At 45.0% G+C, this 17,392-nt stretch overlaps 1 protein-coding gene across 10 annotated transcripts in view; it reads right to left on the minus strand.

Moving 5' to 3' along the window:
- The window catches only part of HIC2 (HIC ZBTB transcriptional repressor 2), a 142,890-nt gene that overhangs the window by 39,098 nt on the left and 86,400 nt on the right, over window positions 1-17,392 (minus strand). For 8 of the 10 annotated variants that reach the window (XM_084819637.1, XM_084819628.1, XM_084819632.1 and 5 more), the window contains exon 2: window positions 6,514-6,562. The exons of the other annotated variants lie outside the window; for them this stretch is intronic. The gene's annotated coding sequence lies outside the window, so the exon portion shown is untranslated. The remainder of the gene's footprint in view (window positions 1-6,513; window positions 6,563-17,392) is intronic. 10 annotated transcript variants of the gene reach the window in all.

Genomic DNA, 17,392 nt, shown 5'->3' on the forward strand with positions numbered 1-17,392 from the left:
CAATTTAGCGCACTACCACAAATGCGTGGTGCCCCGGGAACCGACGTGCTTGGCCACAATCGAACTTAAAATATAGGCTGACAGCCTGGACAGAGAGATATATGGCCCGTCTCTGCTACAGACTTACACTGGTTTGATTACCACAGCTTTCCTCATCGTATTCTGAGAAGTGTTGTTTTCTGAGGGAGAGGAACATAACGTTTTCACCACAGAGATGCCACGGGACTGTAGAGCAACACTCACTGTGCCTATGGAGAATTATGGGTAGCGGCCACTTTCCATTTCTACCCAAGTTCCATTTTCTATCTCTATGGCGTAGGCATAGATGAGCCAGAAGTTCATGCAAATTGGCTATTACTTTGCACTCACCTCAGTCACCAACAGGAAACATTAAAGCGTTCACAAAATGAACAGACTAACATATCCTTTCAGGGCTTTTAGCCTTTGAGGGAGGACAATCATGATTTTGCTCATCTGACCCATAATCACCTGCTAGTTAAATCTTTCATGGTAAGGCTTAGGAGAAGAGAAACAGTCTAAAACGAAAAGACAGCACTCAACCACTTCTTGAGCAATCCTGGCTGATCCTTCATGAGGGTTTACAGATCCAAGGGATATTGCACATACACACCCACGAAAAAGCATGGGGGAAGGAGGAAGAAAAAAAGAGCAACATGGAATTTTTCCATTCCGTGTAAGTAATCATAATCAAGAAAGAGAGAGAGAGATGGTCCCATCTTGCATTTCCTTTCCTCAGCCAAAAGGGTCAGAGGAAGGTTATGGGAAAATATGAAACATGTGTCTCTTGGATAGAAAGATGTAACACATGCTCCCTGCAGGAAATGCACAGGAAAGAGCCCGAGAAGACGAGTACGCACTGGCCAAAACATTCCCATGGAAACTAACACTAAATAACATCTTGGTTATGGATTTCACATATGCTCTCATCACCTGAATTGCTGGCTCCCTTCATCAACTCCATAAACCTTCTCTCTCTCCCCATTCTCCTGCTTTTTTTTTGCATTTTTTAAAAAAAGCATTCTCACTGGCTGTAAATTATTTTTCAATAGGAAGGAAATGCTGAAAGAGGTTTTGGCCATTAGCCGGGAAGTGCCAACACAAAATATCCAGCATTGGATTGAAGGATGCAAAGGCAAGCTTTTGATGTGACCTGTGGTGGTCACACAATTGTCACTCGCTGAAGTGATCTCGAGGGGTGTGACATATGCTGGAAGAGTAGCGGCTCAATGGCTTAGCCCAGGAGTGGGCAACTGATGGCCCACCAGATGTTTTGGGCTGTAACGCCCATGATCTCTCGCCATTGGTCATGCTTGCTAGGGTTGATGGGAGTGGTAGGCCAAAACAACTGGAGGGCCACAAGTTGCCCACCCCTGGCTTAGCCAGATGTGCATAACTTAGCCTTCTCCAACATGGGAGTTGCAGTCCAACACATCTGGAGGATGCCAGGTTGCGGAAGGCTGGCATAGCTTTTCCAGAGAGAGAGAGAGAGAGAGAGAGAGAGAGAGAGAATGAATCCTGTAAGCAGAATTCCTATATTCATAGGAAGGACCACCTTTCCCCAGTACTAAGATCAGCTGGGGAGTCTCTGCTTGTGGTGCACTTGAGGAATGTGGCCCTGTGGGGCTACCACACATGACAGAGCCTTCTCCGTGGTGGCACCCTGGCTTTGGAACTTCTTTCCAGTAGAGGAGCTGTCCCTAACACTGTTGTCATTCAGGTGCCAGCTAAGGACATATTGATTTGAACAGGCTTTTGGCGCATAGGCAAGAGTTTTCACTGCTTTAGTGATGGTTTTAGTGTATTGTATTACATCTGTAATTATGATTTGGATGAGGTTTATATACTGTACTGTTTTGTATGGGTTGTTAGCCACCCTTGGCTCCTTGCAAGGAAGGATGGGGCATAAATTAAACAAACAAATAAGGATCCTATTCAAACGGATAGTAAACACACAAGCAACCATCTAGAAGTAACTTCTCCACATGCATGAGCTACCAGGAACACTCTTACTGCTGTTTTCCTAACAGCAGTAAGATGGAACAGAACACTAACATTGATTTAAGAAACGTATATTCCACCATTCGGCCTTATTGATGTCCAAGGAAGCTTACATGGACATTTCACTGGTGCAAAAAAGTTATTAAAGTTGGCACCAGACATATCTGTTTGGATGGCACACCAGAGTTGGGGCACCACCACAGAAAAAGGTCCTGTACTAGTAACCCACCCACTCAACTTCAAATGGGGACGGACACCCCCCCCTGAAACAGGGCCTCGGCTGATGTCATCAAAATGGGCAGAGTCGTATGAGGAAAGCTGAATCCTGGTCTAGGATAGGCGTCTCCTGTGGGGGGTTCCGTGTTCTGCCATGTTGACTTTTAGGGGGAAATTATACACATATATACAAACACCCACACATTATACCCACCCCCACTCCCCACAGCATTTCCATTTGTGAAAGCTTTTCAGGGAAAGGTGTGAATTTTGCTTAACAGCGTTGCCAGATGGCTTAGCTTCCTCATCTGTTTGGTAACTGTTATGTCCTTTTTGTGTGGTACACAAGACCGTTATTTTTGCGGTGTTTGGTAAGCTGCCCTGGACGCACCGGTAAGGCAGGATTGAGAAATCAAATGCAAATTAAATAGTAATAATAATCATTACTAACAGTTATTCGTAAAGCTCTTCCAAAAGCACTAGAAGTTGAAAACCCTAAAAGCAACTATCTTGTTAAAAAAGGAAAGGAACCCAGGGTATCTGGAGGAAGAGACACACATCCCACGAAGTCCCTGCAGGAACCAATTTCAATATAATATCTTTGTTAGTCTTTAAGGTACCAGAAGAACCTTCGTTGTTTTAGCTGCAACAGACTAACATGGGCTACCCACGCTAGAAATCATGCCGCCAAGGATTCTTTTTACCCCCAACGGCAGGCTTTAAAGAACATAAGAGAAATCAGTGAGTTGTTTTAATGATCTATAGTACTGTGCTTATACTGTGGATGCTGATGAATTTTTCATTCTCACAATGTTAAGATTTCATTTGGTTGTTCATGGCTGAGAGAGAGTGAGAAAGAAAGAGAATGTTGCATGAGTGTGACTGACAGACAGGAGAAGCCGGTAATTATGGGAGTCCAACACATCTGGAACGCACCAGGTTGAGAAAGCTACTAGGGATATACAGATTGTGTAAAACCCATTCCGTCTGTGTTTCGCGGATAGTCAAGCGCCTTTCATTTCATCGCTCACCCATCCACGGAGTCGGAGTTTCTGTTTCTGAATCTGCGCAAATTTGCACATGTGAAAATGTGCAAATTCCCCCCAAATACGCATTTTCATGCTTTAGCCTATGGGGAAATGCAAATTTTTGGCTGTTAAAAAAAAAAAATGCATATTTTTCTATGATGAAATTTTTGCAAAATCGAGAAAGTTAGAAAACCGATCCGCAGGTCTGTGGGATCTGCCCAACAAGGGAAAAGCTGGTTCACTGCGGAATCCGCAGGTTGGATTCATGAAAACCCAAACTTGTTTGGTTCCATTGAGGATTTCTCCAACATTGGTGCTGGACTGGGATTCGGGAGATTCGGGTTCTAGTCCCCAGTCGGCCATGGAAGCTTACTGGGTGACTTTGAGCCAGTCACAGACTCTCAGCCCAGCCTACCTCACAGGGTTGTTGTTGTGAGGATAAAATGGAGAGGAGGAGGATTATCTATGCCGCCTTGGGCTCCTTAGGAGGAAAAAAAGGCGGAATATAAATGTAATAAGCAAACAAACATCCCTAAAAGCTACTGCCAGGTAGGTTAAACCAGCCTTGCCCAAGCTGGAAAAATATCTCTCCTAAAAAGGCACCTGCCAGCTACGGATTTCCATTACAAAATAAATTGTATTTTTTCCCCCCAATATCTGGTGCAGAGTTAGGTTGAGGACAGCTTTTTAAGAACAAAAATTAGCCTTCTCTTTAATTGACTCAATGACTAAACATGGTGTGTCTAATCATAAACGTCCTGCTTCCCCTTCTGATAACATGCTGATCCTGGTGGATCTAGTACAGGGTGCAGAAACTCAGGCCTGGGGACCCAATCTGGCTCTCCAAAGTTTCCCAGAAGGCCCCACCCCTTTCCTCAGAAGGCCCCTCCCTTTGTCAGACTACCGTTTGGCGATTCCTGGTTTGTGAGTAGTTTGTTCTCCATACTAACAGGTCAAAATGCTTCTCCTAAAGCTTCAAGCTAAAAGATGCTGCTATCGGGTTTTTTTTTGTCACCGCCCACTTTGCCTTGGCCCCGCCCACCACTGGAATGCAGCTCCCTCGAGTTTCTCCAAAATGGAGTCTGTCCCTCAGGCTAAAAGAGTTTCCAGATCCCGGCTCAAGAGGCTGGCTTCAACGCTAGCCCTTTGAGCCGTAACTCTTTTGTTCAACACACCTGGTCTAGCAGAGAGCCAGTGTGGCGTAGCAGTGAGAGTGTTGGACTGGGAGCCGGGAGATCCGGGTTCTAGTCCCCACTCGGCCACGGAAGCTCCCTGGGTGACTTTGGGCCGCTCACAGACTCTCAGCCCAACCCAACGCACAGGGTGGTTGTTACGAGGATAAAATGGAGGAGCATTATGTAAGCCGCCTTAGGTTGCTTGCAAGAGGAAAAACGGTGGGATAGAAATGCAATAAATAAATAACAAATACATAAATAAAAGCTTAACTTGAGCACACTCTGGGAGAGAGTGGAGGACAGGGAGGCCTGGCGTGCTATGGCCCATGGGGTCACTAAGAGTTGGACATGACTTAACGACTGAACAACAACAAAATAAAAGCTTGCCACTTCCAAGAGCATGGCTTTTGGCAAACCCGAAGCTAGGAGCTGTACGATGGCCTCAGCTCATTAAAACCCCTCTCACATGAAAAGAACACTTCGGTCACGGTGGTGGAGAATCACAGAAATGGAAGAGGCCACCAAGGTCATCAAATCCAACCCCCTGCTCAGCGCAGGAATCCAGTTTAAAGCATCCCCGAAAGATGGCTGCCCAGTCTTGCTTGAATCCCTCCAGCAATGGAGAGCCCACCACTTCCCTTGGCAGTGACTGCTCTGATTGTGAGGAAATTTTGTCTGATGTTCGACCGAAATCTGCCTTCTTGTAACTTAAGCTTGTGATATTGTATCTTACAGTCTCGGATGGTAGGGAACAGGCTGCGGCCTACTTCTGTGCAACATCCCTTTAGGTACTTGAAAAGTGCTATCATATTCCCCCCTCGGTCTTCTCTTCCCAAGGCTAAACAGAAACATTTCTTTACAGCTACCGCCACACGGGAGACGCCAGTTGCCATATTCACTGCCCCGGTTTGTGCCGAGAGCTTCCTCACCAGCCACCACCGGGACGGTGCAAGATTGACGTGGATACCTGAAGCCAAAGTGTCTGGGGGCGGCATCAACAGGCACCTGCTGAGGCCCACCCCAGCAGGGGGCCCACTGCTGCGCCCCCACACCATCCAACACGCCCCTTCCTCCTCCATTCTGTTTCTGCCTGTTCACCTGCCCTCATCAAGTGTGTGGAGGGTGACAAGCGCAAGGAGAAAGAGCCACATCCTTTGCTCCCCCTCCCCTTTTGAGCAGTGGGGCAGATCAGGCCCAGGGGGATTGGGCAAGCAGACGGGCAGCGGTGACAGGGAGCTGGGGGAAAGCGCAGGTATGCCCATTAAACAAACCAGTTTAAGTTCATAGTGTCTTCTGTCCTCTCTTAGCAAGGTCCAGCATTCCACCACTTAAAAGGATGTTTGCTCCAAAATTTCTGCAAACTCTAATGCAGCCTTCCCCAAGGTGGGGCCCTCCAGCTGTGCTGGACTACAACTCCCATAATCCCCAGCCAGCATTACTCTAACGGGTCCATGTGCAAAAACCACAGAATTAATGCAAAATAAATGCAAAAATCAATCCTGCAGGTTAACTCCTTTGGAATAGTAGCCACACTCGATAACCTGTCTCTGCAGGATAAAACCCTCACTCCGCCCACAAGCCTGTTATACAAAGCAAAAGAAAGAAAAGCAACCCCCCAACACTTTTAAACTTCTGTTTGAAACAAGGACAAAAGGGGTGTGATTGGAGCTCATGACGAGCTCTCTGATCCGGCTAACCTGTGGGTATGGGACGCACAGCCCCCCCTATCTCAGGAGAGTCCGAGAAGTTATTTCTTCTCAGAGAAGTTATTTCTTCTCTTTTCGGTGCCAGGTAAAGACCTTTTTTTTTTAGTTTCCCCAGGCATTTTAGTTTTTCAGTTTCTGTTTTAAATCCGGAATTGTATTTTAAATCTTTGTGCCACACCTATTTCATTATTATTTTTATAATGTAGTTTTTAACTTTTAAATTTTCATATTTTATTTTATCGTCTTACATTCTATGGTTTTAATGGTTGTGAACTGCCCAGACAGCTTTTGCTACTGGATGCTACAGAAATGTAATCAATAAATAAATTTCTAAGCAACTAAAACAAACCAACAGAAAACTTTTCTTACCTCAGCTACCAACAGGGGGAATTCGCCCTGGGGCAACATGCAACATTACCTGTACGAAAGAAAGACAGGGAGAAGTTAACTTTCAATTGGCTTTGCTCATGAGTAAACGCCATGAACAAGCCAGCCCTTACCACATTCCTTTCTCCCAAAACAGGAGTGGGGACCATCTACCCCCTCATGGTGGACTACAACTCCCATAATCCCCAACCATTGACCATGCTGGCTGGGGCACATGGAGGACCTCTGGAGGGCCACATTTTCCCCACCCCCGACCTGAAGTGTTAAGAACACGGAGACACAAAGACCAATTGGGAAATCGGTTCTTTTTGCTTTTCCACAGTGATGCTTGTTTGTTTATTTCATTTCTATACCACCCAATAGCTGGAGCTCTCTGGGCGGTTCACAAAAATTAAAACCAAAGAGCACACAATAAAACAATACAAAATATATAAAACATTAAAACCACAGAAAACAATACAACCAGAATAAAACCTAGCAGCAATGCAGGAATTTAAAATACAGATTTAAAACAGCAAAGCTAAAAGTCTAAAGAGCTAAAATGTTAAAATGCCTGGGAAAATAAAAAGGTCTTCACCTGGCACCGGAAAGAATACAATGTCGGTGCCAGGTGAACCTCACTAGGGAGCTCATTCCACACCCGGGGTGCCATAGCATAGAAAAGCCCTCCTCCTAGTAGCCACCCGCCTCACTTCCTTTGGCAGGGGCTCACAGAGAAGGGCCGCTGAGGATGATCTTAAGGTCCGGGCAGGCACATATGGGAGGAGGCGATCCTTCAGATAACCTGGCCCCAAGCCGTTAAGGGCTTTGAATGTTAACACCAGGCGTCAGGACGATGGCATGCAGGGTGTGTGTGTGTCAGAAACTATCTTCACTAAATTAGAGCTCATCCCTCGCCCACCAATTTTCTCACTATTAAGTTGCAGCACATTGCACCCCTCATCGCTGATAAGGGTATCTGACTACGCTGACTTTTTGTTTAGTTAGCCAACTTTTTTGGGGGTGGGGGGGAGAGAAAGACCCAAAGATGAGATGTCATCCCCATTCAAACCGAGTTCAAGCTTAACAGGTTTGCATGCAATATGCTGCGCTTGGGTAAATAAAAAAGGAGGAAAAAAAGATGCACTGGGGTAGGCTGGAAAGGTATCTTCTTCTGAATGCATTCAGACCCAGCCCGATATATATTCAGGCCCAGAGATTTTTTCTTAAATCCTTGACAAACACAAGGATTGTTGGCAAAGCAAGCGTGTTGAAACCCAGTTTCGCTGACATGTGCTGAGCCCCGAGATGCAAACATAACACCCCTCCCTCCCCCTCAATAAAGATAGCTAAATATTTGTAGCTTCCTATGCAACTCCTCTCTTACACCCCACCTCCAGAAGAGTCACATGATACATTCTATTTTGTACCGTAGAACAGATTCCCTCTGGATTGTAATTAGGGATGTACAGACTACATACAAACTGTTTTGTCTGTGTTTCGTGGATTGTCAGGCGCCTTTCATTCTGTCGTCCGCCCAGCAATGGAATTATTTTTTGGTTTTGTTTCTCAATTTGCCCAAATGCGCATTTGCGCAAATGCACCATTTTGCAAGTGAAAAATGCGCAAATTTGCCTAAATATGCATTTTCACACTTTAGCCTATGGGGGAAATGCACATTTTTGGCCAGTTTTTAAAAATTTCACATATTTTTCTATGACAAAATATGTTAGAATATCAGTCCACAAGTGGGTGGAATCAGCCCAACAGTGAAAAAACCGGTCCACTGCAGAATCTGTGGGTTGGATTCATGAAAATCCCAACTTATTTGTTCCATTGTGGATTTCTCCAACATCCCTAATTGTAACTGATCTGTTTTACTGGAGTTTTTTTGGTATTGTTCTTTCATTTATTTATTTATTTATTTTTGTTATTGTAACTGTAATGTATTTATTTACTGTACCTTTAACATGCCAAATAACTGAAGTTTTCTGGGCAGGATAGAGTACATAAAATCCAAACATCCAAACAAAAAACCAAAACAGCAGAGAATAAAACTGCGATAAAACCAGCAGCAAAGAATAAAAACCATTCCAGCATATAAAACCAAATTGAAATCGGAAGCAGAATAAAATACTAAAAGCACAAAACAAAATCTTAAAATGCCTGGGAGAATAAAAAGGTCTTCACCTGGAACAGAAAAGACCATATGGAAGGCACCAGGTGAGCCTCACTGGGGAGAGTATTTTACAAATGGGGTGCCATCACTGAAAAGGCCCTCAGTAGCCATCCACCTCACCTCATTTGGCGGGGACACCTGGAGAAGGTGTCAGACAATAGTCTTAATGCCCGGGTAGGTAAATATGGGTATCCAAATAGTTAATTAGAGTATTTTAAACAGTGATTTAAAATATTTTTAATACGTGAACTGCTTAAGAGACTTTAACAACATAAGAACAGCCCTACTGGATCAGACCAAGGGTCCATCTAGTCCAGCATTCTATTCACACAGTGGCCAACCAGCTGTCGACTGGGGGCCTACAAGTGGGCATGAGCACAACAGCACCCTCCCACCCATGTTCCCCAGCAACTGGTGTACATAGGCTCACTGCCTCTGGCTCTTTTAAAGCCATCCAAATTGGTGCCCATCACTGAATCCTGTGGAAGTGAATTCCATAGTTTAACTCTGTGCTGTGTGAAGAAGCCCTTCCTTTTCTCTGTCCTGAATTTCCCACCAATCAGCTTCATGGAATGACCCCATTGGGTTCTAGCTTTATGAGAGAGGGAGAAAAATCTCTCCCCATCCACTTTCTCCGCACCATGCATAATTTTGTAAACCTCTATCATGTCTCCCCTTACTCTCCTTTTCTTATAATAGTATGCAAGTATTATTAATAAATAATGAATAAATAAATGGATTTCCAAGACAAATATTAAGGCATAGCACCATTTACGAATGACCTTAAGAAAAGTAATAGCTTTGGCTTCCAAGTACACAAAAGAGGCCACCTGTTAACCATCAGGATCCTGCCCCGAGTGTGTATTTTGTAGACAGCAGCTGTGCTATCAGTACACATTTGCACCATCTGTTAACAACGGAACCCTCAAATTGGCACAGAATTCACCACATTTGGACTCTGCCTTTCCTCTACGGAGCTCAGGATGGCATGCACAGAGTCAGACCCTAACGAACTCCCATCAGTTTCATTGGGGTTATAAGTGTAGAGAGATTTTGATCCTTTCAAAGCTGCACATCGATGGTGTAATCCCAAGTTTACTCAGAAATAATTCCCATGGTGTTCAATGGTTCGAGTAAGGATGTTTAGGATTGCAGTGTGAATTTCCCTAGTCACTGCCCTGGTTTGCGCACAAGGCTAACCTATGGGTTATTTAACCCAGGATTTGTCTGACAGAAGATCAAACAAACCGTGGTTTTTCTCAATTGTTGTTTCTCAACAAACACTTCTACACTTCCTCCCTGTATCCCAAATACCTTAGCGGCACGGTAGTACTGGCATGTAGAATGGCTGTTTTTTTTTTTTACTGTACTGGCTCACCACTTCTGTAGCCTTGTGAAAGAACTCATGAACACCCCACGGCTCTGGGTTCACACAAAACAACCCATGACTTAAAACAACCCAGAATTCCCAACCCAACAACAAACCATGGGTTCTCCTTCTGGGTTGTTCATGGTTAGCAAACCATGGTTTGTTAGCACAGTCGCATTCACATATAACGACAACCCAGAATCCAACAACCCATACCACGGGTTAGCGTTATGTGCGTACTAGGCCAATGAATCATTCAGCAGCACTTTCAAATAGCACCCCAAATACCATGTCTCTGCACGTCTACTTAGAAGTAAGCAGGACAAGCCTCAGAAGCAAGCAGGACAAACCTCAGAAGTAAGCATGCCTGAATTACCCAGCAGACACACTATGGCATATCAAGAGGCTTGCAGCCAGCTACCAGCATATACAATAAACATGGCCTTAGAGACTCAACTACTTTATGGTGGAATTTGGAAATGTATGAAGCAGCCCCAAGCCTCTGAATTCTAGGTGCGCAAACAGTTTCGTCGTCTCGCTCATAGAACGTAGAACATTTTCTCCCAAAGTAATCTCTGAATTTTCTATTAATCCCTTGATTATTTTCACTTCCCAACCACCCTTCCACCTGCTTCAGCCCTATCAGGTCTGTGTGGCTGTATTTGCTTTTCTGCTCATATTTCTGCCACGTTACCTACTGCGGTGTCTCCCCCATCCCTCCCCTCCTGTTCTCTGTCAAGCTTTGGCATGTAAGCTCCTAGCGGGCAGAGACCTATATTTTTGCCTGAATTGCAATGTGCTGCTTAAATGGATGGGACTGAAAAGATGACAAAGTTGTGAAGGCACAACAGGGTTGTAGCTCCTGGAGGAGTTCTGGAGGCACCCCCCCCCCAACATGTACACTGTTTGTTTAAAAAAGGGGAAGTGACTTTAGAGGGGATCTGCAGCGACTATGCAGAGCTAATGCTAGAAGGTGGAAGCTTGAAAGCCCCTGAGAAGGAGACGGCTCACGGTCCTTTGGATCCTGCTCAATGATCGAATGTGAAGGGATGTTGTGAGAACAAAACAAAATTCAAATGACAGTCGTAAAAATGTTACATCATATTGGTATTTGTATTGTTTTTATCATTATGCACCTGTGATCCTACAGGGAAGAGCACAATGGCATAATAATTAAAATAAAAGCAATACAAAAGGAAAAGTTCCAAAGCGGCCTAAAAAATTGTTCCGAGAAGTAAAAACATTTCAGCACTTTTCGAATTCAATGTCTGAACTTCTCTGAACGTCGCAACTGGAATCCCACTCTGAGGATTCAACCTTCCACCCGCACAACACAAAATCCTTCCTGATTTAAAATAACCCATGTTTGAGCATCAACTGGCCATTTTCTAAGTCTACACCCAACATTTTCAGTTATCAATCAACAAAGAAGGCGAGTTCCCTCCTACCTGCTCCCCGCACTCAAGACAGAAAACATCCCATAAGCCAGCCTGGGATTTGTAGTTCAACAGATCTGGAGAGCATTAGGTTAGGAAAGGTTGCCATAGGCCATCGCCATCTCTCTCTCTCTCTCTCTCTCTCTCTCACACACACACACACACATGTCTTCCAATTCTCAAATTAAGCATTAACGAAAGCAGAATAAAAGCATAAGAGCCTTGCTAAATCAGACCAAAGGCCTGCCTATCTATCTATCTATCTATCTATCTATCTATCTAGCTATCTATCTATCTATCTATCTATCATCTATCTATCATCTATCTATTTACACAGTGCCCAACTACTGCTTGCGGGAAGTCCACTCAGGATATGACCTTTTCGCTCATGTTCCTCAGCAAGTGGTATACAGAGCATACCGCTGCCGATATTGGAGAAAATATATAGCCATCATGACTAGTAGCCAACGATAGCCTTATCCTCCATTAATTTGTCTACCCCCCCCTTTAAAACCATTCAAATTGATGGCCATCATTACATCCTGAAGTGAATTCCACAGTTTAACTACACGCTGTGTGAAGAAGCCCTTCCTTTTATCTGTCCTGATCTCCCACCATTCAGCTTCATTGGATGACCCCGGATTCTAGTATTAGGGGAAAGGGAGAAATGTTTCCTATCCGCTTTCCCCACACCATGCATAATTTTATACACCTCTATAGCTTCTGGTAGAACGTATGCTTAACATTGCATTCGTGTACACATCTACTCAGATATGTACACTTGTGTTCAATAGGGCTTATTCCCAGATAAGTGGGTATAGGACTGCAGTGTTAATAAATAATTCTAAGCAGATTTTGGCAAACGAATGCAAATTTTGCTTATAAACCATTTCTCCCTCAAATTCCCTTCCAGCTTCAACTAATCTCCATTCATGGTGATACACTAAAAAAGCTGTTTCACGGTTCCAATGACTGCACCAGAGAGCAGGGGTGGAGAGAACTACTTTGTGTGGGTTTTTTTTTTACTAAAACCTTGAGATCCAGAGCCAGATACAAAATGGTGGCACACTTAGAATTAAGGATCAGGGGGTCTTTGAGCACATGCTCAACCCAAGAATTTGATTTCAGGGCTGATCTTAAATCGTTCTCAAACGAAGCCTTTTATACTTGTTGCTTTTGTCAGAAACCCCTGGATCTACCACTAGATCAGATTTCCCCAACCTGGCACTCTTCAGATGTACCAGACTACAACTCCCATCATCCCCAGCCAGCACCTGCTGGGATTTGTAGTCTGCACATCTGGAGGGCACAGCACCGTTTCAGGCTGTGGGTTCTGTGATGCAGCTTGGCTTGTAGGGTTCTGCTATGGCTTAGACCTTGAGCAAGGATCAGGTTTCTCAGGAGGAAAGATGGAGGGAGATCAGCACCACAGAAAGCTCAGACTGGTGTTGGGGCTGGAAGATAGACAGGGTTGTCTGTATGTTTCTCCAACATATGATCTGACCAGAGCAAGATTAAGACTTAAATAAGAGTGTAGCTGGATTTAGGCTGGTAAGTCCTGCCTCCATACTGACTGACATACTTTCTCTTAAAGGGGCCTGTCCTGTCTTAGCAATCACAGGCTGTGATGAAGTGGGAGCAATTGGGGTATGCTAGTATCCTCATTGCCCAAGTATTCAGAGTCTGAGGACGGTAAAGGAACCTCTTCTGAATACAAGGGAGTTGACTCCTGGGGTCTTTCTGGTGAAATGGGTCCTGGGGAGGTAGAAGACTTGTGATGCCTCTCTGTAGTTGAGTCATTTTCCTGAACCATTCCGGAATCTCTTTGGAGGACAAGGGTTCCTAGGAGTACCCTGGCTGGAGGGAGGGGGGGAGGCAGCACACAGAACAAACAAACAAGGAGCACAGTTCCAAAAAACAAAGGGAGCTCTAAATAGGAGCTCAAACATGCATGGTTCAGGATCAACAAAAGAAAGGAAGCATTTCTTCACACAGCATGTATTTAATTTATGGGACTGACAGCTGCAAGGTGGCCACCAGCTTAGATGCCTTTAGACGAAAATTAGACACGTTCAGTGGCTACTAGTTCTGTGATGGCGTCCTGATGTTGGAACATCCTCCCTGAGGAGGTTCTACTGGCACCAACATTACAGTCTTTTTGGTGCCAGGCCGACAGAGACTTTTATTTAATCAAACATCTGAACTGCTTGCGTTGCTTTTGCTGGCTGTATAGTTTTATTGTTTGCTGCCTGTCAGGGTTTTATTGTTATGAGGGTTTTGTACTATTGTGCTTGTAATTTTGAATCGTTATGCCTCCACGCCACCTTGGAATCCATGTAGAATGAGGGCTTGCCACCTAATGCGAAGAGAAAACTCTCTGGAAAAGACCCTGATGCTGGGAAAGACTGAAGGCAAAAGGAGAAGGGGACGGCAGAGGATGAGATGGCTAGATAGCATCATGGATGCAATGAATATGAACTTGAACACACTCCAGGAGAGAGCGGAGGACAGGAAGGCCTGGCGTGCTATGGTCCATGGGGTCACGAAGAGTCGGACACGACTGAACAACAACAACAACAGCACTCATGGGCTAGCTCCAGGATACCAGTCTCTGGGGAACAATAGTGGGAGAGCAGTATGGTGCTCATGTCCTGCTCATAGGCTTCCCAGAGGCATCTGGTTGGACAACGTGGGAAAAGGATGCCAGACTAGATAGGCCTTTGGTCAGAAGCCTGCAGGGCTCTTCTTATGTTCTGCTAGGTGCTGTTAATGGGGCAGACAGAAAAGAACCGAGCGAAAGCCCTAGGACTGGGGTGAAGAACCTCAGGCCTGCCTGGGGGCTCAATCCAGCCTGTCTGGGGTTCCCCAGAAGGCCCCACCCCTTTCCCCCCAACCACCAATTGTTGGGGGGTTTCCCAGCTTTCATACTGTTCCCCCCCAAAAAGGTTGGAATGCCTCTTCTAAGGCTGAATTACTGGCAGCAAAAGCTTTCAGCAGAAATATTCAGGTATTTTTGGGCCCACCGCTTTTGCTATTGGCCCCGCCCACTACCGGGAGGGTGGGCGGGCCACTAGGAGGAGGTGTCCCTAACCAGTACGTAGGTTTGCAGATCATACAGTCATACAATTATTATTATTATTATTTATTACTACATTTATATCCTGCCTTTTTCTCCTCCTGCAAGGAACCCAAGGCAGCTCACATGATCCTCCATTCCATTTCATCCGCACAGCAACCCTGCGAGGTAGGTTAGGCTGACAGGCAGTGACTGGCCCAAAGTCACCCAGTGGGCTTCATGGCTGAGTGGGGACTAGAACCTAGGTCTCCCCAGTCTCAGACCAACTTTCTAACCACTACACCACACTGGCTCTCAAATTTAGAAATAATTATTTTAAACAGAAATACAGGGCAACGGCTTTGGCTATTGGGCGGTTTAGAAATGAAATAAATAAATATAATAAATAAATCTCAGTATAGTGTGGAAGACCGTGTCCAGGTGAGTTGTGTGGCCTACCTGTTCAGTCTGTCTTAATCCTTAAACTGAAATTGGACAAGACATCCCTTTAAATAGAGGACAATCCTCTGTAAAAGAGGACACCTGGCTACTCTAGGTGAGATGGGAATGCCAGCCTCGAGGAACCCATATTTGAGATAGCACGGAGACCAAGGAAAATGCAACCCCATGAGAGAAAATGCAGCCAAGATAGCAAATGCTGAAGAAATTCAAAGCACATACACAGAATACAGAACAGCAAAGTCATGTGCAAATCCATTATCAAGTATACAACAGCGATCAGTCACCAAAATGGAAAGTTAGTGCAATTCAAGCCAGTTTGGTTTTCTTTTTAGTTCTCCTCTTCTCTCCCTGCCCCCACCCCAGATTAGCTCCCGACCTGGCATGCCACAGAAGAAAAACGTTTTGCAGGGAGAGTGAAGGACAGGAAGCATTTGTGTGGGAAGGAGAGAGAGAGAGAGAGAGAGAGAGAGAGAGAGAGAGAAAAGGGAAGAGAAAAAGGAAAAGGGGAAAAAATGGCAAAATCGGGGACTGAGGAAAGCGAGGCAAGAGCAAAGCCACAGCGACTGAGCAAGCATCCAAGACCACAGCGCGCTATTTCTTGGCTTCCAACCAGCAGCTGGGATGCATTCTATGGACTCAAGCCAAAATGTTAAGTTATTATATTCAAAGGACCATCTGAACTCCCCCCCCCCCACCCCCAGCTCAAGCGAGGCTGTCTTGTGGTTCTCATTTACGCTGTGTATCAATTGAATATCAGACCACATCTTCCGCCTTCTGAATAATAAAAGCTCGATAGTTTAGGACTCCCATATGGTCTATTGTTAAAATTATTTCCAAGTCCTGGACTGCAGTTTGTATTTGAAGACTCCACTCAGGGTTCAGAGAATATTACTTCAAATTCCATTTTTTATAAGTAAGTGTGGGGGAGGCGGATGGACAAAGGAATATGCCTTAGTGGTCTAAGAAAAAAGAGTTTAAAACCTGAAGGCGAAACAAGCTGGAAGAAAGGATCGACGGAGAGCCACCCTTTGGCTTTCTTAAGCCTGCCGTCGCATGCAAACTGTTTTCTGCAGGAAGAAGCGGCAGCTGGCACCCCCAAGCAGGGGGCGAGTGAGGGAAGCTTTCAGAGACCCTAAACCACCCTAACAAAAGGAGACCACACAGGACTGAGCTTCTCACAAAGAGGGCCCAGTCTGATTATGCCGCTCATATATATATGACCCATGAATTCAAACCAAGAGTTAAGGCAAACCACACCATACATATTCATCCGCCCCAGCCCTGCACGGCCGTCATTAAAGCTATCGAAACCTCAGAAAGCCAAAGTTACAGGGCGCTGCTTGTTTACCGATAATGAACGGTCCAACGCAAGGAGTCCAGAACACACGGTTAATAACACACACCCTGCCCCACAAAAAAAAACCCTTGCATCAATTACGCTACCGCTGGAGCCTCCACAAACGGAAATTAACATGCCATTCCGTTAACCCATTTTACTTCAAGGCAATTTCCGTACATTTTGCCATCGAGGAGGGTGTTCTAAAGCAGCCTACCCCAACCTGGTGCCCTCCAGATGTGTTGGTCTATGACCTCTCGGGGATGCTGGGAGTTGTATTCCAAAACACTGGTCTGGTTCACATGATTGAACAACCCATGGTTGACAACCCACGGGCCATTTGTGAGAGAGCAGCAGGCTGGTTCCCACCCACTCACCTGCTTCTACTTTCCTAAGCAACCCAGGGATGCCCCATTCCTGGGTTGTTACTGTTACGACCAAACTCGGATACACTGGGTTGTTCAGGGCTTAACAACCCAGAGTTAATTCATGGTTTGTTGTTTAGGAACCTGGGTTGTTTAGGAAAGTGGAAGCAGGCAGGAGGCAGCATGTGCAGCCACAACAAACTATGGGTTAAACAACCCATAGCTAGTAGTTACATGCAAACCAGGTCATCAGGAGGGCACCAGATTGGGGAAGGCTGTTTTAAATCATATCAGAAGACATATACTTTATTGTCATTTCATTTACAAAAGGGGAAGAGCAGGTTCACTTTGAAGACTATGAAACTTGCTTCAGCCAGAAGAAACAGCCCAGGTAGACAGATGTTCATGAGTAAAATAGTGCCACAAGGTTTTGCTAATCATAATGTGCCAATGTACATGGCAGAGGTATCTAGGCGAACAGGGCCCACAAGGATCTTTGCATGCAGAAAACTCCAGGCTCCTTGGAAGAGGTGCAGCATATAAAAAGCCAAGTATTTTCAAAATACATATTTTATGTATTTATTATAATTATTTTTACAAATGGAAACTGCAGTAAAATGTTGCAGTGTATCCTCACCTCCTAACAGGAGTGCTTCTGTGCAGTGTTCCAGCGAGTCATG

The sequence above is a fragment of the Heloderma suspectum genome, chromosome 13 (genome assembly GCF_057233095.1).
Source record: "Heloderma suspectum isolate Gila_16-S chromosome 13, 16-S_ref, whole genome shotgun sequence".
NCBI lineage: Eukaryota > Metazoa > Chordata > Lepidosauria > Squamata > Helodermatidae > Heloderma > Heloderma suspectum.